We start from the raw sequence: 26,008 nt of genomic DNA on the forward strand, positions 1-26,008 counted from the left end.
AAGAAAGAAACATCAATTGAGCTATCAGCTATAAAATGTGTAATACCTTTTTTGCGGGGGATACCCTACATGTTCTAAGTACAAGTTTTTATATATATATATATATATATATATATATATATATATATATAAAATATTTACAGTAATATATATTACTGTAAATATTTTCTCCATCTCTGGTTTTTCAATTATTTATGGCATTTTTTGGTATTAAAATTATGGCAAATTCTTTTTTTTAATTAAAAAAATATATTTTATTGATTTTTTACAGAGAGGAAGGGAGAGGGATAGAGAGTTAGAAACATCGATGAGAGTGAACATTGATCAGCTGCCTCTTGCACACCCTCTACTGGGGATGTGCCTGCAACCAAGGTACATGCACTTGACCGGAATTGAACCTGGGACCTTTCAGTTCGCAGACCACCACTGAACCAAACCGGTTTCAGCTAGAATCATGGCAAATTCATCAGCCAGTCTCATTGCTATTAGAAGGATTGAGTCTCAGCATGCTGAAAATCTGTACCTACTTAGTAGAACAGCATTCTGCTTGGTTTGGGAAAGTGCACATTCTTCTGGAGATTGTAGCATGAATCTTGAAGTTATCATAGTTTAACTTCAAATAATAATACGTCATGAATATCTAAGAATTATACAAAAGTATAAATTTATTTATCCCTGAAATCGCTATTTAAGTTATTTCCTCTTTTAGTTTTTCTCTAATATTTTCTTCTGGAATAGTTTCTGAAAAGAAATTACTGGAATCTTATATATTACCTTAGTATGTAATATACTTTTATTCTCTCATTGCTATAAAATGTGTTCTTTATCATTTTCCCTCCAGCAGTTTGAGTATGATGTGCCTTGCTGTGGTTTTCTTTGTATTTTTTCACTGTGGGGTTTGTTGTGCTTTTTGCATCTTTAGTTTGGTATCTTCCATAAATTTTAGAAATTATGGAGTCGTTATCTTTTCATGAGTTTCTTCTTCCTCATTTTCACTCCTATTTCTTTCTACACCCTATTATCTTAGATTTTTCCATTCTGTTAATTATCTACTTTTTTATTTTTTTAGTTAGCTACTTCCATTTTATCTATGTTTAAGTTCACTAATTCTTTCTTCTTTTGTGTCATGTTTGCTATAAAGTCTATTGAATTCTTTATCTCTGAACTTGTATTTTTTATTTTAAGCATTTATACTTTTTATAATTTACTTATCCTTTGAATTTCCTCATCTCTTCCTGCTTCCTGTCCAATTTTTAAATGAGATTTTAAATTAATATTGTAGTTTGTTTGAACATTGTTTGAACAATAGTTTCAACATTGACTCATCTCTGCTGTTTCTACTGTTTCATCTCTTGATTGTTTATATGTATTTTTGCTTTATGATAATTTTTTTATTGCATGCTAGACATTTTATATAAAATAACTAGAAAATGAGACATAATATTCATTTCCATGCCCTTCTTCTAGATCAGGGTGGTAGGCATTGTTGAGGAGGGCTGAGTTAATCAGATGTATATTTCTAGTGGCTTCTTTCCTGTTTTAGTTTGAGTCAGGTCATGTCACCACTGGGTCAGGTGCTTTGAAGGTATGATCATTACTTTTTCCAACAGGACCTGGGATCCGAGTATTGGCATATTTCAGAGATCTGCTTTTGCTTCACAGCTAAGCTGCCAGCTTTGAAACTCTGGAAGGTCTATTTTTTTCTGTTTTACTGCCCAACTGTCAGATTCATGATTTGTGTTCTGCTTTCTATGTCTCTTTCAATCCTTGGAGTTCTTTGGAATAGTTTCTTTCAGCTTTCCTATCTTACTTCCTAGGGCTGAAAACTATGAGTGTCTGGTGATACAGGAGTAGGGAAGGTGGAGGGAGATGAGAAAGTCTTTTCTCTCCTGCCCTGCCTGGCCCATAGACATTTGTAGCTGAAAACCTGATGTGTTCAGACAGTACCTCTGATCCCCTGCACAGGATTTAGCCTTCTGAAGCTAAAAGCCCACAGTGCCTCTGATGGATTTCTCTCTCTCTCTTTTTTTTTTTCTTCCCTTTTGTCTTTTAATACCTGAGTACTTGGTGAAGACTTGTGTCAGAGTTAGCAAGTGGTTCCAAACTTGGTTGTGACTGGAAATCCTTGGGATTCTACTCTGTGAAGCCAGATTATATAGGAGTGTAAAAAATTTGTTAAAAGTCTGGCTGATTTCTTCTTACTCCAAATGTGGTAAATTCCTCTTCCTTCAGGGATGGAAAAACTGTGTCTTTTCTCATCTATGAAGGACTTATCACTTTCTAGAGTTTAGTTTATATAAATTTCTTGTGACTTCAGCACTCTGATGGGTTTAAAAACCTATGAATTTGTAATTTATCCAATTTTGTTTGGTTGAGAGTGATGGTCTCTCGCTGCTTTGTGGAACTCCATGTTTCTTTCCTTGATATTTCTAATTCTATATAATTTTCTCTTTTAGTGAGAAAATATGAAATTCATAACCAATGAATCATCATTCTCTTTTTTAAATTGCCCTTACAATTTAATTTTTTAAATTAGCCTTATTATTTGCTTACCTATTACAAATTTTGTACACTTAAGGTAGACTATTGGCTATGTCTACCCTTACTTTTAAATAACAAAAGCTAGTTTATTGCCCTAGTGTTGCAGATAAGTTGCCAGGTGGCACAGGAGAATTAATCAGCCAGGCCCTCAAGAAGATATTCAGAAAAGTAGCCTTTATTACAGATTGCACTAGTGCGGTGACTCAGGGTTGTCAACCTCTAAATCCTGAGCAATGAATATGGACGAAGCTTTCCCTTTACACCCTTAGTCTCTTTGTCCCCCAAATGTGGACCAGGCTTCTGGACTTTTTGCGGGCTTTGCAATCCCCTGTGAATTGGGATAGGGGAAGTGAGATCACATCCAGAGGCTTGCCAGCACTGGTGCCAGCCCCTTTGAGGTTGTATATGGTTCATGGTTTATGGCCTCTGAAAGATGGAAGTATTCTGGGTAGCAGGTTCTGCAATGCAGGACAGGCATCACAGATAAGAATGGAATTTGATAAGAATGGAGTTTATTGGCAAGCAAGAGTGTGTGTCAGAAGGCAGGTTACTGGCACAGATTCAGATAGCTAGTCCCCACATGCCTTATTTTCTAGAACAGCAATTTTCAACCCTTTTCAACTCATGGCCCATATCAACTAATTACTAAAATTCTGTGGTATACACAAAATATTTTTTTGCCAATCTGACAAAAAAAAAATAGGTATAATTTTGACTCATTTATAACGGATGGCATTTGTTGTATTGGCTGTTGTCATTTTTTATTTTTTATTACAATCTATGGGAAAAGAAGTCAGTGCCCCTGACTAAATAATTAGGTATTGCATGTTTTAAAAGTTCTTGCAGCACACCGATTTAAATCGCTACCCTAGAATATCACTGAGCTAAGAAAGTTTCTTTTGTTATGTCAAAATATGTCTCTTGATAATCATGACATGGAGTGTCTAAAAGGAAAACTACATAGTCATGTAGTCCGATGCCTGTATTTTACCCATGGGAAGATAATGTTAGGTTCTAGCTTGTCATAATAAAATTGAAAGTTGAGTGTGCTCCCTTGATAACTGTAGCCATTGCATTTCCAGTTGTCTTTTAGCACTGTTTTTATGCTTTATATTTCCACTTTGTAAATTTTAGTCTGTGGTGGTTATCTTACTTTTTCAGACTTTAATTAGAATTTTAAAATGCTTAGAAAGACAGATTATTTTTCCAGGGTTCTAATTATTTTTATTTGTTTCTCCTGTAACATAAATGGTATTATACATCTAAATGGATTTAATGTAAATGTTTTGCTGTCATTAACTACAACTGTTGATAATATTGTGAATATAGTGGCTTACTTAATTAAAGTATAAATTAGTAGTCATGAATTATGTTTCCCTTAAATTGTTTTATGCAGCAGAATTTATTTTTTCTCTTTATAAAAATTGGACTTTGATATTAATTTTTGAGGTGTGAAATTTCAATGCAAATAATTTTAATTTATTTTCATTATAAAAATAAGTTAACCTTCATTTCAGATATGTAACAAGAAATAAGGGATGAGTGGCCACTTGTTTAATCAGAGAAAGATAAGAATATAAAGTGCAATCTTCTAGGAGTATTGGGTCTAGTAATAATTAATGTCGTTTTAAACATTCGTTTAAAATCTTGCTTGGCGTTGACTTGTATTGACATAACCTTCAAACACGTGGTATCTACAGAACGTGTGAAGTGCAATTAACAAGTTTTGCTTGAAAAAGTTTGTGTTTGGTTTGGTTTTTGTTGCAAAACTAGGGCTAAGAAGATGGCGGATGAAGAGCACATTCGGCACTGCAGGCTTTACGAGTTCCAATTAGGAAGAAAAGCAAGTGAGGCTGCAAAAAACATCTGTAATGCTCTTGATCAAGATGCAGTTAGTGCCAGAAAATGCCAGCGTTGGTTTGAGAAATTTCGCGAGGGAAATTTTTCGTTAGATGACAAGAGTGGTCGAGGCCGTGTGTCCAATTTTGATCAAGAAGCTCTTCAAGCTCTTTTGGTGCAAAATCCTCAAATTACCCAACAAGAGCTTGCGACAACTTTAAATTGTTCACAAAAAACAATTTCCAATCAATTGCGTGCACTTGGCAAAGTCCAAAAGTTTGGAAAATGGGTTCCTCATGAGTTGACCGACAACAACCGTAATCAAAGAGTCACAATTTGCAGTTCGCTCCTCTCTCGTCAAAATCGTTTGCCGTTTTTAGAGCAAATTGTTACCGGAGATGAACAATGTGTGCTGTATGTTAATTTGAAAAGGCGGCCTCAATGGTTGGACAAAAATGAGGCTCCGCAGCCCACGCCAAAACCTGACTTGCATGCGAAAAAAGTGATGTGTGTTTGGTGGAATTTTAAAGGAATTCTTCATTATGAACTTTTACCATCTACCCAAACCATTACAAGTGCAGTGTATAGTGCCCAATTGGAAAGGTTAGCCCAAGCTTTAAGAGAAAAAGAACCCGCGCTGATTAATCGGAAGAGCGTAATTCTTCACCACGATAACGCACGACCGCATACTGCAAGAATCACTGCTGAAAAACTGCGCCAGTTGGAATGGGAAGTTCTCCCTCAACCTGCATATTCTCCTGATATTGCCCCTTCCGATTACCATTTGTTTCGTTCTTTGCAAAACTTTCTTCTTGGAAAAAAATTTAATAATGAAGAATGCCTCAAAAATGCATTGACCGAATTTTTTGCATCAAAATCACAAGAATTTTACAACAGAGGGATTAAAATGCTTCCTGAGCGTTGGGCACAAGTAGTAGAAAACAACGGCAACTATATTGTTGATTAAATTTTGTTGTATTGTTTAAATAAATTAGATTTAAAAAAGTATTAGAAAACGACATTAATTATTACTAGACCTAATAGGTTCTAGCAAAAGGTTTGTTTGCTATTGGTATAAATCACACATGTCAAACACAAGGCTCGCGGGCCAAATCCGGCCCGCCAGGCCTTGCAATGTGGCCCGCACCGCGCTGTCATCACTGCACTCCGCTGCGTTCCATCACAATGACGCGTGGTGACATAGGCTTGTGATCTGCCGGATGCCTCGCTGGCCGCCGTACTTGCTATCTATTACGCATGTGCATAGATAACAAGTCACGCGAGATTCAGGAGGCGTGACCTATAGTCCCGCATCCGATGTGGTTGTGCGGGTGGCAGAGCAGAGGAGAGAGTGAGTGTGCGGGCATAAAAAATACACAGCAGAAGCTGCCAGTTCCTGGCATAAAGTGCAGGCATAAAAATCGCAACAGAATCTGCTATCTGTACCCAGCCAGGCATTTATTGACTGACTTTTTTTTTTCTCCATTCCATCTGCCAAATCAAGCTGTCCCTGTGCAGTTTTCAACTTTTTCCTTCTAACGCAGATTTCCAATAAACTACATCTTTTACTGCCAATATTGATCCCAAAATGTCCAGGAAAAGAAAAGTTGACGGTGAAGGCAGACAATTTAATGACAAATGGGAAAATGAATACATGTTTGTGCTTAGAGAGGGCAAACCAGTGTGTATATTGTGTTATGAGACAGTGTCGGTGATGAAAGAGTACAATATACTTCGTCATTTTGACACCAAACATGTTAAGTATGGCAAATATACTTTGGAAAAAAAGCATAAAATTGTTAAAGAACTAAAAGGCAAACTACAATCACAGCAGCAAATGTTTACAAAGGCTACAGCGAAAAATGATGCTGCAGTGAAAGCAAGCTTTATAGTGGCTGAAGAAATTGCCCGTACTTCAAGGTGTTTTTCAGAGGGTGCCTTTTTGAAGCAATGCATGCTAAAAGTGTGTGAGCAAGTATGCCCAGACCAGATACAGAGTTTTCAAAATGTCAGTTTGTCAAGAAACACCATTGCAGATAGAGTTCAAGAACTCTCAGGAAATCTATCATCACAGCTGGCCGAACAGGCATGCAGTTATCTCGCTTTTTCACTTGCTATCGATGAAAGCACAGACAACACTGATACAGCGCAGCTGTCCATCTTTATACGTGCTACGAAGACCGACCTCTCTGTCACTGAGGAACTTTTGGATGTAGCTGCCATGCATGGGACGACGACTGGTAGAGATCTATTTGAGGCTGTGGAGAAATCTATAAATAATTTTAAATTACCCTGGGAAAAGTTGGTGGGGCTAACTACCGATGGCGCACCTTCAATGTGCGGAGAAAAGAAAGGCTTGGTTGGACTAATGAAGGAAAGAATGCAAAAAAGTCACTGCCACACACCCTTGATTACTTATCATTGCATTATCCACCAAGAGGCTATGTGTGGAAAAGTTCTGGACATGAATGACATAATGACCAAAGTCATTAAAACTATTAACTTTATACGGGCACGTGGCCTGAATCATCGCCAGTTCCAGCAGTTTTTACAGGAGGTGGGTACAGAGCATGGAGACGTGCCATACCACACAGAAGTAAGATGGCTGAGCAAGAGCGCAGTCCTCAAAAGATTTTTTGAGCTCAGAGAACAAATTGCTCTTTTCATGGAAAGTAAAGGAAAGCCATTGCCTGAACTGTCGGATCCCGCCTGGCTATGTGATTTTGCTATGATGTGTGACATATGCGAGCATCTCGCCCAACTGAATCTGAAGCTGCAGGGATGCAAACAAGTCATCACGAAGATGTCTGACATGATCACAGCATTCCAGCGTAAACTTCAACTATGGAAGTCCCAACTGGAACAGGACAGTCTTGCCCACTTTCCTGTTTGAGTATCTCAACCACTATTTCTGGTACTTTTCCTTGCAGTCGGCTGGCTACCAAAGTTAGCCGTTTACTAAGTGAATTTGAGCGGTGCTTCTCTGACTTTAGAACACAGCACTTAGGCTTTGACATCTTTGCCAATCCTTTTACAGTTGACGTCAACAATGTGCCCCATCACCTTCAGATGGAGATAATCGAGCTTCAGTCTGACAGTGGCCTGAAATCAAGGTTTCAGGATGTTGAAATTGAGGACTTCTACCCTCTACTGCCCCCTGACTCAATGCCAGAGCTCTGACTTCATGCTGCCCGTATTCTATCCATGTTCGGGAGCACCTATCTTTGTGAACAGATGTTTTCAATAATGAATCTGAACAAAAACAAGCACAGATCACGCATTACCGATGACAACCTCCATGCTGTTTTGTGGGTTGCTACAGCCCAAGAAATAAAACCGAACATTGACTCATTGATCCGGGGAAAACGGTGTCAGACATCTAGCCAGAAAACAAAACAATGAGCATTTTAGGTACATTCCAATATAATATTGATACCAATATTACTGTTTTGCTTGATAGCATGTGAGTTGGTTAACAGCACTGTTAAGGTATATTTTAGGTATATTCCAATATAATATTGATACCAATAGCATTTTAGGTACATTCCAATATAATATTGATACCAATATTACTGTTTTGCTTGATAGCATGTGAGTTGGTTAACAGCACTGTTAAGGAAAAGATTGTTCCACTCATTTTAAATTCACATTTCTGGTTAACATTGTCAGTTTATGACTGTTCAGTAAACCATTCGGCCCGCAATTTAGGCTGGATTTTAGATTTTGGCCCCTTCTCTGATTGAGTTCGACACCCCTGGGATTGGAGAGTGGAAGAGAGCAGGGAGATTCTTAGGTTGCCAGTAGTATCAATTTTTCCTAACTGGTAAGACTCTAAATTTATGAGATTAAAATAGAAAAGGATCTTTCAAAGAACATATATTTGTCATTAAAAGCTAAATTTTATTAAATATATAATAAACATATTTATTTTAACAAAATATAGGCCTAACAAATCTTTTTTTCTTTTACTTTTTTCTTTATCTTATAAATTTATCTTTATTGTTGAAAGTATTAAGATGTCTCTTTTGTTTGTTTGTTCTCCCCATTGACACTCTCCCCTCCCTCACAAACCCCTCCCAGGTTTTCATCAGCCTGTGTCCATGGACTATGTGTATAATTCCTGAGTTCATCACCCTCCCCACTCCTCCCCTCCACCCCAACCCACCTTCTCTCTGAAATTTTTCAGTATGTTCCATGCTTCTATGCCTTTATTCATCAGTTTATTTTGTTCATTAGTTTCCTCATATAAGTCAGATCATGTGATACTTATCTTTCTCTGACTGGCTAATTTTGCTTAGCACACATGTGTCAAACACAAGGCCCGCGGGCCAAATCCGTCCCGCCAGGCCTTGCAATGTGGCCCGCACCGCGCTGTCATCACTGCACTCCGCTGCGTTTCCATCACAATGACAGTTTATGACTGTTCAGTAAACCATTCGGCCCTCGATTTAGGCTGGATTTTAGATTTTGGCCCCTTCTCTGATTGAGTTCGACACCCCTAGCTTAGCATAATACTCTCCGGGTCCATTCATGCTATTGGACAACTGTGGAATTCTAAATGAAAATAACTTCCCCCCATAATTTTGAGGGCATTAATTATAAAAAATAATGGCCTTATTTTCTCTCTCATTATTTTGTTTGTAAATTCTTTGAGAATTCACAATTATGTGTCTGGGTATTTTTGAATTCTCTTCCCCCTTTTCCCTCCTTCCCCCCCATTTATCATATTGAGAACTTTCCCTTTTTACTGGGTTCTTTCAATGTACATATGTCTACTTCAACTTTGGAAAATTCCCTTTTATTTTTTCTTTGCTATTTTTCTCTGTACTATTTTCTCTTTTTGGAACCTTTATTAGATATATGTAGGAACCTTTAGATTATTTTTTTAGGTTCTCTCTTTTTTGGTAAGAAATAAAGCAAAGAGATTAATACAATAAATGACCTCATTAATTGGTACATTGACTTCCTTTTTTTTTTTTCTCTAATAAAAATGATAAGTTTCAGGTAAAAGTTCCCTTTCATACACATCCCCTTCTTTCCTATTCCATAGGCAACCTATTATGATTTTTGCATGTACTATGTTCTTAACTTACTAAAAATATATTCAATACTTACCTATATATGTATATAAATAATATGTAGAATTTAAGAGTTTGCAGAGTTACTATTTCATAACATAATTTTTCTACCCATGTTGATGGTATGTGTAAGTCGATTTGTAAGCTCCTGATGGCAGGGACAAAGTCTTGCTCATTGTGGAATCCTCATCACCCAGAACAGTTTCTATATATTTAAGTGAATTCATATAATTCACAATATATTTAAGTGAATTCATATAATTATTATTATTCACTGCTATGTAGTGATCAACTGTATGAATATATTACATCACATTTTAAAAATTAATACCCCCTTCAAATTGACAATTTACATTGTTTCTAATTTCCATACTTTTTATTAGTCTTGTGAAACATCCTTACATACATCTCCCTGTACTTGTGTTTGAGATTTAGATCAAGAATGCTTACAAAGAATTGGAATTGCTGAGTTGTAAGAAATAAACTTTAAAATTTACCTCAATTTAACAAAATAGCTCTTCAAAGTTTCCTGGTTTTAAGACAATATCCATATTTATTTTCTTCCTTTGAGTGCACTGTATCCTGGAGTAATAGTTTTATCTTATTCTTTCTATCAGATTATAAACTTTTCAAAATGATAATCTATAGCCACAGAATCCCTTCATACCTAATGCTTGAAAGTGTTAATCTTTGATCTTTAAGTTAAATTAGCCAATTATTCCCTTCTTAAAAAATTTATTGAGGTAAGATGTACAAAATTAACCATTTTAAAATGAACACGTTAGTGGTTCATGTTTTTTCTCTCTTCTTATTTTTTGCTTGTTTTACTTTCTTAAAGATGTTGTTGACATTTTCCAAACATACTATTAGGTTTTTAGTTTTGGTAACTTTTTAATTTCTAGGAGCTCTCTTTTTTAATAATAGAGGCCTGATGCACAGAATTCGTGCATGGGGATGGAGTGTTCCTCAGCCTGCACCCTCTCCAATCTGGGATATCCCTCTCATAGTCCAGAACTGCTGGCTCCCAACTGCTTGCTTGCCTGCCTTCCTGATTGCCTCTAACCACTTCTGCCTGCCAGCCTGATCACCTCCTAACCAACCCCCTGCCAGCCTGATTAATGTCTAACTGCAACCCTGCCAGTCTTTTTGCCTCCAACTTACCTCCTCTGCCGTCCTGGTCACCTCAACTGCCCTCCTTGTAGGCCTGACCCCTCCCAACTGTCCTCCCTTGCTGGCCTGATCTCCCACAACTGCCCTCCCTTGCAGACTTGGTCTCTCCCAACTGCCCTCCCCTGCTGGCCATCTTGTGTCCACATGGGGACAGGATCTTTAACCACATTTGGATAGCCAGCTTGTGTGTTGGAGTGATGGTCAATCTGCATATTACTCTTTTATTAGATAGGATAGAGGCCTGGTGCATTGGTGGGGGCCAGCTGGTTTGCCCTGAAGGGTGTCCGGATCAGGGTGAGGTTTCCCTTAGGGCGTGGGGCGGCCTGGGCGAGGGGCCTGTGGTGGTTTGAAGGATGGCCATGCCCCCTGGTGACCCAAGCAAAGGCCCTAGTATCTGGGATTTATCTTCTACAATTGAAACTTTGTAGCCTGGAGTAAAGCCAAGTCTCCTATTTGCCTTTGGTGGCAGCCATTTCTGTTGCTATTTACTTATCTTCTATAATTGAAACTTTATAGCCTTGAGTGGAAACTTAGGCCAGACAGGGTGTGTGGAAAGCTTGGCTTCCTCCATCGCTGGGGAAACCCAAGCCTCCCTCCTGCTCTCTCCGTGGCCGCAGCCATCTTGGTTGGGTTAATTTGCATACTTGCTTCTGATTGGCTGATGGGCATGGCTGGTGGGTGTATGGGAGTGATGGTTAATTTTGATATTACTCTTTTAGTAGATAGGATTTTCCATGATACCCTGATTTCTTTTTAATGATGCTTTAATATTGTTCATGGTACTTCGCTTTTCTTTGATCTCTTGATTTTTTTTGAGGGAAGTAATCATAGATTCTCTTCCCTTCTGAGTTATTGGTTTTCTCTGGTGCCATTTTTATACTTTTACTTGTTATTCTTAGTCTCTGTTTCATGTTGTAAGTTTTTCCCAGTTATCCATAGTATTTGATTCTTAGTTCACATTTTAGAATGAGACAGGAGAAAAATTCCCAGGGACAGACTTCTGAATTTGCTCTGGAGTAATCAAGTGGATTACTTAATAACCAAACCCCTTTACCTTTATGGCCTATAAATGCTAGGATTAGGTGAATTTATTTTCTCTGGGAACCAGTATCCATACTTGTTATCTTGGTTCTTCCCAAAAAGGCCATTTGGTTTCTTTACAGAAAAATCCTGTGTGTGGGCCTTTCTTTCTTTTTGTCTTTTTAATGTGGGCAGATACCTCATTGCCAGAATTTGAGTGTATGCCACTGATCAGTTGAGGGTGCTAAAGTGTTGACTGTTTTTCTTCTCATCTTATTTTCCCCTTATTCTGTTTCTTCTCCTCTCTCCCATTCTCTTTTGCTTCATAAATAATCCTACTCTTTATCCATACTCTGCTCTACTAAAAATAGACATTTAAAAAGTTTCAAAAAGTTTTACTCTAGTGACAGCTAAAGCCCCAAACTGAAATGTCATAACACTAGGTGACTCAAATGAGTGAAGCACAGGAATGTCGGGTTCACGCTGAGTAAAAATATCAATGATGGATAGTTACTAGGGCAGGTACTAACGTTTTGGAATTCATCTGGGTAAAGAGACAAGTTAAATGAAAGTTACCTAGGGCCTTTATAATTTGGTCCTAAACTTTCTTGCAGGCTTAATTTTATTTATTTATTTATTTATTTATTTATTTATTTATTTATTTATTTATTTATTTTTAAAGGCTCATTTATTAACTTCTGTGTGCCAGGCATAAGCACTTTACATATGTTATGATACTTATATTTCAACTTAACTTGTTGAGCAAGTTACTATTATGTCAATTTTACAGATAATAAAGTGAGGCTCAGAGAAACCTTCTACCATGTTTCATTTTTACTTTTTTTTTTTTTTTAATATTTTATTGATTTTTTTTTTTCCAGAGAGGAGGGGAGATAGAGAGCTAGAAACGTTGATGAGAGAGAAACATCGACCAGCTGCCTCCTGCACGCCCCCCACCGGGATGTGCCCGCAACCAATGTACATGCCCCTGACCAGAATCGAACCTGGGACCCTTCGGTCCGCAGACCTACGCTCTACCACTGAGCCAAACTGGTTTTGGCCCATGTTTCATTTTTAAAATTATTTCTTTACTTATGTCCTTTCACAAAATGTGTTCACTTTGTCACACAAATTGCAGGATGCCTTACCTTATGTCTAATTTAAGGTAACTTGCTTGTGAGGGCACAGTGGTGATCACAGCTTTCCTCCTCCTCAACTACTGCAGGACATTCACTCTGTACACTTGCAGACAGATCAAATTAAGCTTGCCCTCACCTGAGCTTATCATCTTTTCCCAAAACTGCTCCCCACCAATTACTCCCATGCTCCATCCTCACTTTCCCGCATGGCCCTTGAGTCACCAGGGCCATGCTCTAGAACACATGTGTCAAACACAAGGCCCGCGGGCCAAATCCGTCCCGCCAGGCCTTGCAATGTGGCCCGTACCGCGCTGTCATCACTGCACTCCGCTGCGTTTCCATCACAATGACAGTTTATGACTGTTCAGTAAACCATTCGGCCTGTGATTTAGGCTGGATTTTAGATTTTGGCCCCTTCTCTGATTGAGTTCGACACCCCTACTCTAGAATCTAGATTGTTGTCTGTTTCTGCTTCTCTGCCTAATCCAGGCCATCATCGACTCTGATTTGTATTGATGTTAATAGCCTCTTAATCAGTGTCTCAGCCACCAATATTGCTTTCTCCCAGTCTGGTTTTCTATTGTACACAGCCCAAAATATTCCTGGTTGATATTGGTTAAAGAAAAAAAAAAAAAAAAAGTTCTGAGGAAAGGATTCTTTTTCAAAAGCAAAGCTTCTCTCAGTATTATCCTGAATGTTAAAATTCAAGTTTTACAGTGGTATGATCGATGCTTTCAAGGAAATGGCTGAAGAAACCAAGGGAAAGGATCAGCAAGCCTGGAAAAGTCGACCTCTACTGTAGTTGTTGGAACTGCATAATACTATGCCTTTAAAAGTCTTTAATGACTCAGACCCAGATGGGTCATTAAAGATAATTTCTGACAGCTTTCTTATTTAACATATTAGAAGCCCTTGGCCTGGCCTGCTGGGATTGGGCTGAAACCAGCATCCAACATCCCCCAAGGGATCTGGTAGTGCTAGAAGCAGCAGGAAGCTGGGGAGGAGCTGCTCCCACTCATCCTGGTCAGCTGAGCAGCGCTCCCACTGTAGGAGCATACTGACCACTAGGGGCAGCTCTTGCATTGAGCGTCTGCCCCCTGGTGGTTAGTGTGTATCATAGTGACCGGTCACTTAGGCTGTTATATCTATACTAATAAAAGGGTAATCACATGTGTCAAACACAAGGCCCGTGGGCCAAATCCGTCCCGCCAGGCCTTGCAATGCGGCCCCGCACCGCGCTGTCATCACTGCACTCCGCTGCGTTTCCATCACAATGACAGTTTATGACTGTTCAGTAAACCATTCGGCCCGCGATTTAGGCTGGATTTTAGATTTTGGCCCCTTCTCTGATTGAGTTCGACACCCCTATGCTAATTAGACCAGATAGACCAGACATTGTTCCAGATGTCTTTCCTGACAAAGCTAGGGTTGTGGGGCTGGGACAGAGGTGGACAGGGGTGATCACACAGGCAGGCAGAGCGATTAGGGGCTATCAGGTCAGCAGGAGAGAGCAGTTGGGGTGATCAGGCAGGCAGGGGAGGGTGGTTAGGGTGATCAGGCAGGCAGGCAGAGGAGTTAGGGGAGATCAGGCAGGCAGGCAGAGGTGGTGAAGGGTGATCAGTAGGCAGGCAGAGTGGTTAGGGGCAAGCAGGCAGGCAGGCAGGTGAATGGTTAGGAGTCAGCAGTCCTGGATTGTGAGAGGGATGCCTGTTTAGGGTCCTGATTGGAAAGGGTGCAGGCCAGGCTGAGGGACCCTCTCCCCCCCATGCATGAATTTCATGCACTGGGTCTCTAGTATATAGATGAACCTGGAGCATAGAAGTATGAGTTCTTTATCTCAGGTCACACTGTTAGTTGAGACAAAATTCAGGTTTCAGGTTCTCTGCATTTTTTTATCCTGAGTTTAAGTGTGTTTATTGGGAATACACAATGGAACCAGACTCCTGGGGGTAGCATGCCTGCTCTGTCATTTGCAAGCTGTGTGTCCATGAGCAAGTTAAACATTTTGTATCTGAGGTTTCTCATCTGTAAAATGCATAATAGTACCACCTACCTCATAAAGTTGTGTGAATTAAATAAGTTAGTATATAGAAAGTACTTAGAAGAGTGTGTAGCACATAGTAAGCATTGTTGGCTGTTGTTACTACTCTGAGTTTAGTTATATACATGGCCTAATTTATATATAATGTGATTTAATACTATTATTTTACAAGACAGGGAAGTAGCCATAGTGCTTACAATATGTTCTTCATGTGTTATAAGAATTATATTAGATCCTGGCTGGTGTTGTTTAGTGGTTAGAGTGTCAGCCCGCACACCAAAGGGTCACAGGTATTATTTCCTGTCAAGGGCACCTACCTGGTTGCAGGGTTGATCCTTGTCCCCAGTCATGGGGTGTGTTTGAGGCAACCAATGAATGTGTCTGTCTCCCATCCATGTTTCTCTCTCTCTCTGCATCCATCCTCTCCCTCCCTCCTTTCCACTCTCTCTAAAAATCAGTGGGTAGCTGGTTTGACTAAGTGAATAGAGTGTTGGCCCTCAGATTGAAGGATCTCAGGTTTGATTCTGGTCAAAGGCACATACAGCAGTTGCAGGCCCCATCCAGCCCCCAGAGGTGCATGGGGGAGACAACCAATAGATAAGTCTCTCTCACATCAATGTTTTCCTCTATGTCTCTCCCCTCCCTTCCACTCTCTCTAAGAAATGGTAAAAATATCATCAGGTGAGGATTAAAAAAAAAAAAGAAGAATTAGATTAGCGATTTTCAACTGGTATGCCTCAAGAATTTTTAAACCGTACAATATCTATTTAGTCCGGGGCACTGAACTCTTTTTTTCTTAGATTACCAAATGAAAAAATTGCTGCCAACACACCAGTAGCCATTCAGTGTGAATGAATCAAAATTATACCTATTTTTTCATTGTACCTACTTATTTTGTCAGATTGGCAAAAAATATTTTTTGTTGTGCCATAGAATTTTAGTAATTAGTTTATGTGTGCCACGAGATGAAAAAGGTTGAAAATCGTTGGATTAGACATTTGCTATTGGTGAAGCAATATGATACTTGGTGAAGGATATGTCTTGATTTTTTTGTGAAGATTACAGTAGAGTACTGACAATCTGCACTGAGCTTTGAATATCTGATGGTTGTATAAACTTTTCTGTGACTCACTCCCTCAAAACAGCCATTCAAATTTGTGATTTAGTGAAATTACACATTACTCTATTGAGACTTTTGGACTATAAAAAAATAGTGTTAAATCCTCAAATACTAATATACTAATCTAAAATATGTTCTGCAGATCTTAAATGGGAAAATAGGTTTCCTTGTCTAATCAACTGTATTTTAGAGAAAACAGGTTGTTTATTGCAGGACCCCATAGAGCATTTAATATGTTATATTAGCCTGTCTCATGACTTTCTTTAGGAGCAATATGATACTTGGTCTTGAGACTGGTTGTTTTGGCAATTGTGATCTGCTAGGTTTTTTAAAATAATAGTCATCTGCCTTAATAGTATTAATATGCCTCACTTATAAGTGAGATTTTTTTTTTTTTTTAAGTCCTTCTGGTACAAGCTGGAAGACCTGCTGGACAAATTTAAAAAGAGCTGTAAGCACTTGAGATATTCTTTTATTAAGGCAGAAGATATGAGAAATTCCATATTTGTCAAACAAGAAAACTGCCAGTTGAAAAAGGTATAAAATTGACAAATGATACCTTTCTTACTTTTCATAGACTTTATGATGCCATATACCAGTTCAACATTGCAGTTATAGAATATATTATTGATGCTACAGTTTGGACATAGAATATATCTTTGACTACTACAATTTGCATACCTATTTCACAGCTCTGAGGTTTTTTCAGTCATGCAAGGTTTATCATTCACAGAGATGACTGATAGTTTTGTTGCCAGTGAGAAGGAAAACAGGATTACCTTTTGGTGTCCTAGCTGCAAGGTGGTTTCTAGAACCTACTCTATTCTTTCTGTTCAGACTTCATGAAAGGAATTCATGAGATCTACTTATTCTCAAGGAACCTTAAAAATATTTTTTGTTTATGTTCTGCCCTGTAAAAGGTTAAATTTTTGTAACCTAATTGATATATGAGTGCCGTTATGTGCACTAGAATCTATCTATACATTGTATTTACAGCTGTTGGCAATGAAGTGTCAGGCTTTCTTTTTTTTTGACAGATACAATATCAAGGTTTTTAATATTTAAAATTACCTGCACAGATGAATGTACTGCCAAAATGTGTGTTGTATATTTTTCTAAATTACAGATGTTAAAAAAAAATGGATTCACTAAATGATGTTTTGTCAACATACAGCTTTGTATAGGTATGTTTTAAATTAATACTTCCCCAACTATCATAAATATGCAATTGAAATGTAGATATTCAGTTATTTGTATTATTTGATTAATTATCATCTTTGTTCATATGTATAGCTTTAAAATAGGAAAATATGTTTATAGGAAAATGGTGCTTATAAATGTTGAGAGTTTATTAATCTGTTACAGATTCTAAATTTTACATGCCAGATATTTTATAGCACTTTTAAAATATATATATTTTTATTGATTTCAGAGAGGAAAGGAGAGGGAGATTGAGATAGAAACATCAATAATGAGAGATAATCATTGATTGGCTGCCTCCTGTAGGCCCTCTACTGGGGATTGAATCCTCAACTCAGGTGTTGAACCGGGCATTGAACCGTTATCTCCCAGTTCATAGGTCAATGCTCAGCCACTGAGCTAAGCTTGTTGGGCTGTTTTATAGCACTTTTATTTTATTTAAATAAATATATATATTTTTGTTGATAGTATTATAGATATTTCCCATTTCTCCTACTCTTCTCCTCTGCTTCTCCCAGCCCCTATTCACTCCTCCTCCCCAGTCTTCTCCACTCTACTACCTATGTCCATAGGCTTTGCATATCTACACTAATAAAAGAGAAAATGCTAATTGACCATACCTTGGCTATGCCCACAGCCAATCAGAGCAAGTATGCAAATTAACCCAACAAAAATGGCAGTTAATTGCATATACAGAGGGAGGGAGGAGTGAAAACTGAAGACAGCTTAGAAGGAAGAGGGAAGAACAGCAGAAAGCAAGGTGGCTGCCAGAGGGAAAGCGTGGGCGGCAGCGGTTGGTGGCGTGCAAGGGGTGGGATGGGGCGGGCAGCAGCCAGAGGCTGCTGTGCGAAGCCACTGCGGCCGCTTGCAGCAATCTTCCTGCAAACAGGCTTCTAGTAAGTATATAAGTCCTTTGGTTTATCTCTTCTTGTCTCCCCAACCACACATTGAGGTATGTGAGTCTGTTCCATGCCTCCCTGCTTTGGCTTTATTTTGTTGGTCTATTCATTTTGTTCATTAGATTCCACAAATAAGTGAGATCATGTGATATTTTCCTCTCAGTTTGGCTTATTTCACTTAGTATAGTATTTTTCAGGTCCATCCATGCTGTCCTAAAGGGTAAGAGAACCATCTTTTTTTTTTTATAGCTGCATAGTATTCCATAATGTCAATGTCCCACAGCTTTTTTACCCATTCATCTACTGATGGGCACTTGGGCTATTTGGAAATCTTATTGTAATTAACGCTCATGTGAACATAGGGTTGTCTATATTCTTTCTGATCTATGTTTTAGGATTTTTAGGATATATTTTCAGATTTGGGATTGCTGGGTCAAACGGAAGTTCCATTTTTAATTTTTTGAGGAAAGTCCATACTATTTTCCATAGTACCTGCACCAGTCTGCATTCCCACCATCAGCAAACTAGTGTTTCCTTTTCTCCACATCCTCACCAGCGCTTTTTGTTTGTTGATTTTTTGATGATAGCCATTCTGACAGGTATGAAGTGATAAATCATTGTGTTTTTAATTTGCATTTCTCTGATGAATAGTGACTTTGAGCATTTTTTCATGTGTCTCTTGGCCATTTGTATGTCCTCTTTGGAGAAATGTCTATTCAGATCTTCTGCCCATTTTTAAAAAATTGGATTGTCTTCTTTTTGTTGATTTGTATGAGTACTTTATGTATTTTGGATATTAACCCATTATCAGATGTATCATTGGCAAATGTTTTCCCATTTAGTGGATTCTCTTTTCAATTTGATGGTGGTTTCTTTTGCTGTGCAGAAGCTTTTTATTTTGATGTAGTCCAATTTGTTTATTTTCTCCTTAGTTTCTTTTGCTGAAGGAGATATATCCGTAAACATATTGCTACGTATGATGTCTGAGATTTTACTGCTTATGTTTTCTTCTAAGATTTTTATGGTTTCATGCCTTACATTTAAGTCTTTTATTGATTTTGAGTTTATTCTTGTGTATGGTGTAATTTGGTGGTCTAGTTTCATCTTTTTGCTTGTGTCCAGTTTTCCAAGCACCATGTGTTGAAGAGCCTGTCTTTACTCCATTGTATCCTCTTGCCTCCTTTGTCATATATTAATTAACCGTAATGTTGTGAGTCAATTTCTGGAGTCTTTGTTCTTACGCCAGTACTAGGCTGTTTGGTTATAATGGCTTTTTTTGTATAGTTTGATATCCAGTATTGTGATACCTCCTACTTTCTTTCTTTTTCAAGATTGCTGCAGCTTTTCAGGGTCTTTTATGGTTCCATATCAGAGGGCTGCTGCACAAAATTTGTGCACTGGGGAGGGGGTGTCCCTCAGCCCAGCCTGCACCCTCTCCAATCTGGGACCCCTTGGACATCCCTCTCTCAATCTGCAACTGCTGGCTCTCAACTGCTCACCTGCCTGCCTGATCACCCCCTAACCATTCTCCTGCCAGCCTGATTGACGCTTAACTGCTCCCCTGCCATCCTGTTTGCCCTCAGCTGCCCTTCCCTGCTGGCCCTGTCACCCCCAACTGCCCTCCCCTGCTGGCCCAGTCACCCACTACTGCCCTCTTTTGCCAACCCAGTCGTCCCCAACTGTACTCCCTTGCTGACCTGGTGGCTCCCAACTGCCCTCCCCTGCTGGCCTGCTTGCCCTTAACTACCTTCCCCTGATGGCCTGATTGTCCACAACTGCCCTCCCCTGCCAGCCATCTTGTGGTGGCTATCTTGTGATAACATGAGGGCAGCCATCTTATGTGAAGACATGACGGTCAATTTGCATAGTACCTCTTTATTATATAGGATACATTTTTGGAGTATTTGTTTTAGCTCTGTGAAGTATGACTTTGGTATTTTAATAGGGATTGCATTGAATCTGTAGATTGCTTTGGGTAATATAGACATTTTAAGGATATTAATTTTCTAATCCATGAACATGGTATATGCTTCTATTTGTTTGTATCTTCCTCTATTTCTTTTTTCAATGTCCTATAGTTCTTCAAGTAAAGGCCTTTTATCTCCTTGGTTAAGTTTATTCTTAGGTATCTTATTTTTTGCTATTGCAATGGTAAATGGGAATGCTTTTTTAGTTTATCTTTTTGAGAGTTCATTATCTATAATAATAAAAGAGTAATGCACTAGTTAGACCAAACGTCCTTCCAGGTGTCCTTCTGGATGAAGCCGGGGATGTGAGGGAAGCCTGGGTCCTGGGTACCAGAGGGAAGCTGGTTTTGGCAGCCGGGGGAAGGAATGCCTACTCTTGCATGAATTTCATGCATTGGGCCTCTAGTCCTATATAATAAAAGGCTAGCGACTGAATGGCAGAATGACCAGAATGAACGGTTGACCAATCGCTATGATGTACACTGACCACCGGGGGCTGCCACTCAATCCAGGAGCTGCCACTTGGTGCTCAGTGCGATACCACAGTGGGATCACCGCTTGGATGAGTGGGATGAGAAGCTGCTCCTGCTGTGAATCCTGGGCTGATGGGCAGGAACCTGGATTGTAATAGTCGCCTCCTCGCCCAAGGCTCCTCCTCCTCACTCCCTGCCACCTCCTCTGGACACTTGCGGGCTGTGCAGCACTGCTGCTGGGCTCACAGAGCTGACCCTGGAGGCTGGGAGACAGGTTCCTGGATGCTGCTGGACTGAGGCCTACTCCACTGCCCCTCAGTGCTATTGTCCCTGGGCCCGGCCCTAACCAGGCCCTCTGGAGAGGCGAGTGCTCCGGCTCCATACAAGATGCCAGTCCAGGGGGCAGCCACTCAGAAGGTGGGTCCACAGCTGCTTGGCTGACCGGGATGAACAGTGCTCTCATAGCAGCACTGTGGGTGAGTCCACAGCTGCTTGGCTGACCAGGATGAACAGTGCTCCCATAGCAGGCTGATCCCCACAGGCCATGCCCCCCCAGCAGTGCACAAATGCCATCTACTGGGCCTCTAGTTAGTGTATAAAAATGCCATTGATTTGTGATGTTAATTTTGTATTCTCTTACCTTGCCAAATTCATTTATTAAGTCTAGTGGTATCCTAGTGGAGTCTTTAGGGCTTTCTTACAATACTATTGCACTTTTTAATTTAATTTTATTTATCAAATTATTATCTGTGTACATATCTTACCATTCCCCCCCACTATTGCACTTTTTAACTGGAGTCATATCAGGGCTTCTTTCCTGAAGATTAATGAATATATAATCATTAGATGGTTTCTGGGCAATCCACACGCAGGTATGAATAAATCCTACCTCCACGTCCACCAACCACGCCCACCAGCCAATCCGATCAAGTATGCAAATAAATCCAACCAAGACGGCTGCAGCCACGGAGAGAGCAGGAGGGAGGCTTGGGTTTCCCTGGAAATGGAGGAAGCCAAGCTTTCCACACACCCTGGCGGTCTCAGGCCTCCACTCAAGGATAAAAAGTTTCAATTATGGAAGGTAAACAAATCCAAACAGAAATGGCGGAAGCCACAGAGCGAGCAGGAGGCTTGGCTCCGCTCTAGGCTACAAAGTTTTCATTGTAGAAGGAAATTCCAGATACTAGGGCCTCCACTTGGATAGGGGTGGGGGAGGTGGGCACGTGGCTGGCCTGCAAACCACCACAGGCCCCTCGCCCAGGCCACCCCATGCCCCAAGGGTACCCCACCCTGATCTGGGAACACCCTTCAGGGCAAACCAGCTGGCCCCCACCCATGCACCAGGCTTCTATTCTATCTAATATCTTATCTAATAAGAGTAATAAGCAGATTGACCATCACTCCAACACAATATGGCTGCCCCCATGTGGTCAAAGATCCTGCCCCCATGTGGACACAAGATGGCCACCACACATCAATTGGTTGCCTCCCACACATATCCCTTGACCAGGTTCACTCATTGACCAGGGCTGGGGATGGAACCTGCAACCCAGCAGGTAGTCCTTGACTGGGAATCAAACCTGAGACCCTCCAGTGTGTAGGCCAATAGTCAAACCTCCAAGTTACGTGGACAAGGGCCCACTATCAACTTTAAAAAAAAAAATTTTTATTTCAGAGAGGAAGGAAGAGTGAGAGTGAGATAGAAACATCAATGATAAGTGAGAGTCATTGATCGGCTGCCTTTTGCACACCCCCTACTGGCGATCAAGCCTCCAACCTGGGCATATGCCATTGATTGAATCGAACCTGGGACCCTTCAGTCCACAGGTCAATGCTCCATCCACTGAGTCAAACCAGTTAGGGAGGCCTACTATCAATTTTTAATTATATCTCTGTACAGTTCATGTTTTATTATTTATAGATGTAAACAATTCAAACAAATTCACTGAAAGAATTCATTCAGGAACAATTAATGAATCAAGACATTTAAATTGAAGAGGATATGTTCATTTTCATAGATTGTTCTAAAAATAACCTTTCACAAGTTGTATTTTTGTTTAATTGAATCAGTACTTGTCAAACAATTACTTAAATTCATAATAGATTTATTCATTTTCTAGGGCTACTATCACAATTCACCGTCACAAACTGGGTGGCTTAAAGCAATAGAAATGTATGTTCACAGGTCTGCAGCCCAGATGTCTGGAATGAAGGTGTGTGCAGAGTTGTACTCCTTCCAGAGGAACGGGAGAATCAGTTACTTGCCTCTTCCTGGTTCTGGTGGCCTGACATTCCTTGCTTTGAGATCTCCAGTATCTGCTTTCATCTTTATACTGCCTCTCCTCTGTGTGACTGTCTCAAAACTCCTGCTTCTCTCTTATAAGGTCAATTATCAATGGATATAGGCCTTACCTGGATAATCATCTCAAGTTCCTTAACTTACTTTCAACTGTTAAGACCATTTTTTTTGCAAATAAAGTAACATCTGCAGGTTCCAGAAATAAGAACATTTGGGTATCACCATTTAGCCCAAATGAGAGAGAACTATGGATATATGTTCAAAATATGTCTTCTAAGCTAAACAGTTAAATTTTAAAAATTCTTTGCAGCATTTTAATTTCCAAAAATTTAATTACTGTCAAGCATGTTGTATTTAAGATGCATTTTAAAGAAATTAAAATTATTAATTTTTTGACTAAATAATATACATATTATTTATAGATATATACCATTTCATTCTTGGCAGAATTATTTTATTTAATAGCATATTTAAGTGACTACTCTTTAAGATTTTTAGGCCTCATTTTCATTTCATTTTAATTTATGGAAAATTGTTATGCTGTTAGGTTGTACAATATATGGTTACGTACACTAGAAACAAATAGATATTTGATATAATTGGGTATGGTAATTGAAGTAGATTTTCATTTTTAAATTTTTGGATGAATAGTGGTAGTTTAAATTATAAGTAAGTTATAAAATGTCTAATTGAAAATTAGATATTATAATTCTCTGTGCTGTAAAATTTTAAACTTGTTACTTACCAGCTGTTTCTTGACATCGTTGTTTTAAATATTGACATAAATGGTAGATTAGGCAAAAATGATGGCAATGTATTTTGCATTGGAAATTCTGTTCGCAGCAGAAAGAGTTGCACATTCTCATGGAATAACTTATTTTTTTTTTATTGTTATAAACAATGTTATTACACCCTAAGAACTGCATATTTATCCATATATGTAAAATTGGAAGATTTTAAGAAATTAAACAATAAAATTCTTAAAATCTTGTTGACATTTTTCCCTTTAGTTCTCAATGAACTTCAGATAGTATTAAAAAAATATGTAGTTCAGTCATCCTATAATACGTACATACACTTTTGACTGTTAGTTGTACCCTTTGAGGAAATACCCTTCGTTCATTCATTCATTCATTCATCCTTACTCAAGGATATTTTTCCAATGATTTTTAGAGAGAATGGAAGAGACGGGGAGAGACAGAGAGAAAGAAACATTGATGTGAGAGAAACACATCGATTGTTGCTTCCTGCATGTACCCAGGGCTGGGGATCAAATCTGTAATTGAGGTACATGCCCTTAACCGGAGTTGAACCCAGGACCCTTCAGTTAACCAGCCAAGGCTCTATCCACTGAGCCAAACTGGCTAGGGCAGGAAATACTCTTTATTATCAGACAAATTTCATTCTTTGGCTTTCTACTAAGAACCCAGAAGACATCTTTTGAGTATCATTATGCTTTGAAAATATTTCCTAGAATAAGCACTAAGGTTACAGTGTTTAAGAAGGAAGACAGTATTTATTCGACATTTACTTTTTAGCAAACATGTGCTAAGTATTTCATGCTATCTCATTTATTTTTAAGAACAACTCTGTCAGTATTGGCTCCATTTTTTTAGAGGAGGAAACTGAGGCACAGAAAGATAAGTTGCCTAGGACCCCACATGTATTAAAGGGTGAGGTTGAGATTTGTAGCTAGTTCTAAACAGATTAGATGACAGACTCTCCAAGTTATTTATAAAAATGCCTTCTAAATTTTGTTATGATATCATGCATTTTTAAATAGCATTTCTTAAGTAAACTGAGTATGCAGTCTCCTGGGGTTAACCCTGACAGGTCCTTGGCATGGACTCTGCAGGTACTGATGTATTGCAGGGGTCAGTGCAGAGGGCATCAGGTCTGAAGTGACCTTTCCACCTGACATATGCTTTTTTAGTTATCACCTCTGTGCTGAGGAAAATATGACAGAAATACATGAACTTGCATGTTAAAACGAGTTAAAAAATAACCTTAGTTCTGCTTCTGAATTCAAGTATGAAAATGTTGAATTAAAGAAAGGACATAAATTATAACCTCTAATGAAAGTAAAAATATCCAGGCTTTCATTTTACACTTCTAAATATATGTGAAAGTATGGTTTTCAAAAACGAATAATAACATAGGTAGGTGCCCATTGTCACAATACTTTGTAATATCTCAATTATGGAGTTTTAAGGGGTTTACAAACGTTTATTTGCTCAGCTATTATAATTTTTTATGCCAAATAAACATTCTAGAGATACTATCTTTTTTAGTTAGTATATGTATGGGGGAAATTTTTTAATATCTGAACATGAGTCATAAAAATAGTTTTGATTTATTGTCACCTATCTTCTTATAGTTATTATCTAAAAATCATCATGCTTATTTATTTTGATGTCAGAGAAAAGCATCTATTGAAATAATGTTGAAAATACTCTTTGTAGCTATTTCACTGCAAAAAAACACACCCCATTAATCTCTAATAAATTATGTGTACTTTTATAAGTCTCTGTTTCCAAAGGATGAATGTGGAAGAGAATAGGAGAGAAAATCATCTTATTGATATACTTCAAATTTTTTTTTTTCTTGTGAGGAAATTGGTATTTCTTGAATGCTTTTTTTAATTAAATGAGTTTTTTTTTTTTAAATCCCGTGTGATCTTCATAGCAAACACAAATTCTAAAATTATAATAGCATATTTTATTTCCTTGGCTATGTTTACTCCCCAAAAAACAACAACAACAACAATAAAATCACAAATGTCAGAAACTGAAAGCTAGTTTAGTACATATTTGTACTAAATTAGCTTCCAGTAATAGTATATTTTATTTGTGAAGCAAGGTTGTCATCTAGTGGTGGTTTCAAGTAGTACATCCTTTAGGATAAGTAATAAATCAGCATTTTAAAGAAAGTGCTTAACAAAAAAAATATTGGTTTCAATTTTTCAGAATTCAGATACTTTTAAATGTTTCAAATTTGCTATAACTTTACAAAGGATTTTCCTTAGTACTTTAATTTCCATCTTTCAATATTTAATGTTGGACCAAAAACATTTTTATCTGGTCACTGAACTGTTGAAGTTTGAGCAGTGTGGATGTTAATAATAATGTAAACAATGCTTTCCTAATTCTTCCTATCTCTAGAGGTTGTTTCTTCAGAAAAAAAAATGAAGCTTCTGTAGTACTAAGTAAAAAGATGTTTTTA

General features: G+C 38.5%; 1 protein-coding gene and 1 non-coding gene across 9 annotated transcripts in view; one reads left to right on the plus strand and one right to left on the minus strand.

The window, feature by feature from the left end:
- Window positions 1-26,008, plus strand: part of TDRD3 (tudor domain containing 3) — a 148,897-nt gene that overhangs the window by 21,559 nt on the left and 101,330 nt on the right. The window lies entirely within an intron of this gene.
- Window positions 16,347-16,409, minus strand: LOC118731022. Its single transcript, XR_004991725.1, has one exon. It is a non-coding gene; the product is annotated as a U7 small nuclear RNA (small nuclear RNA).

Source organism: Pipistrellus kuhlii, unplaced genomic scaffold, assembly GCF_014108245.1.
Source record: "Pipistrellus kuhlii isolate mPipKuh1 unplaced genomic scaffold, mPipKuh1.p scaffold_m20_p_3, whole genome shotgun sequence".
NCBI lineage: Eukaryota > Metazoa > Chordata > Mammalia > Chiroptera > Vespertilionidae > Pipistrellus > Pipistrellus kuhlii.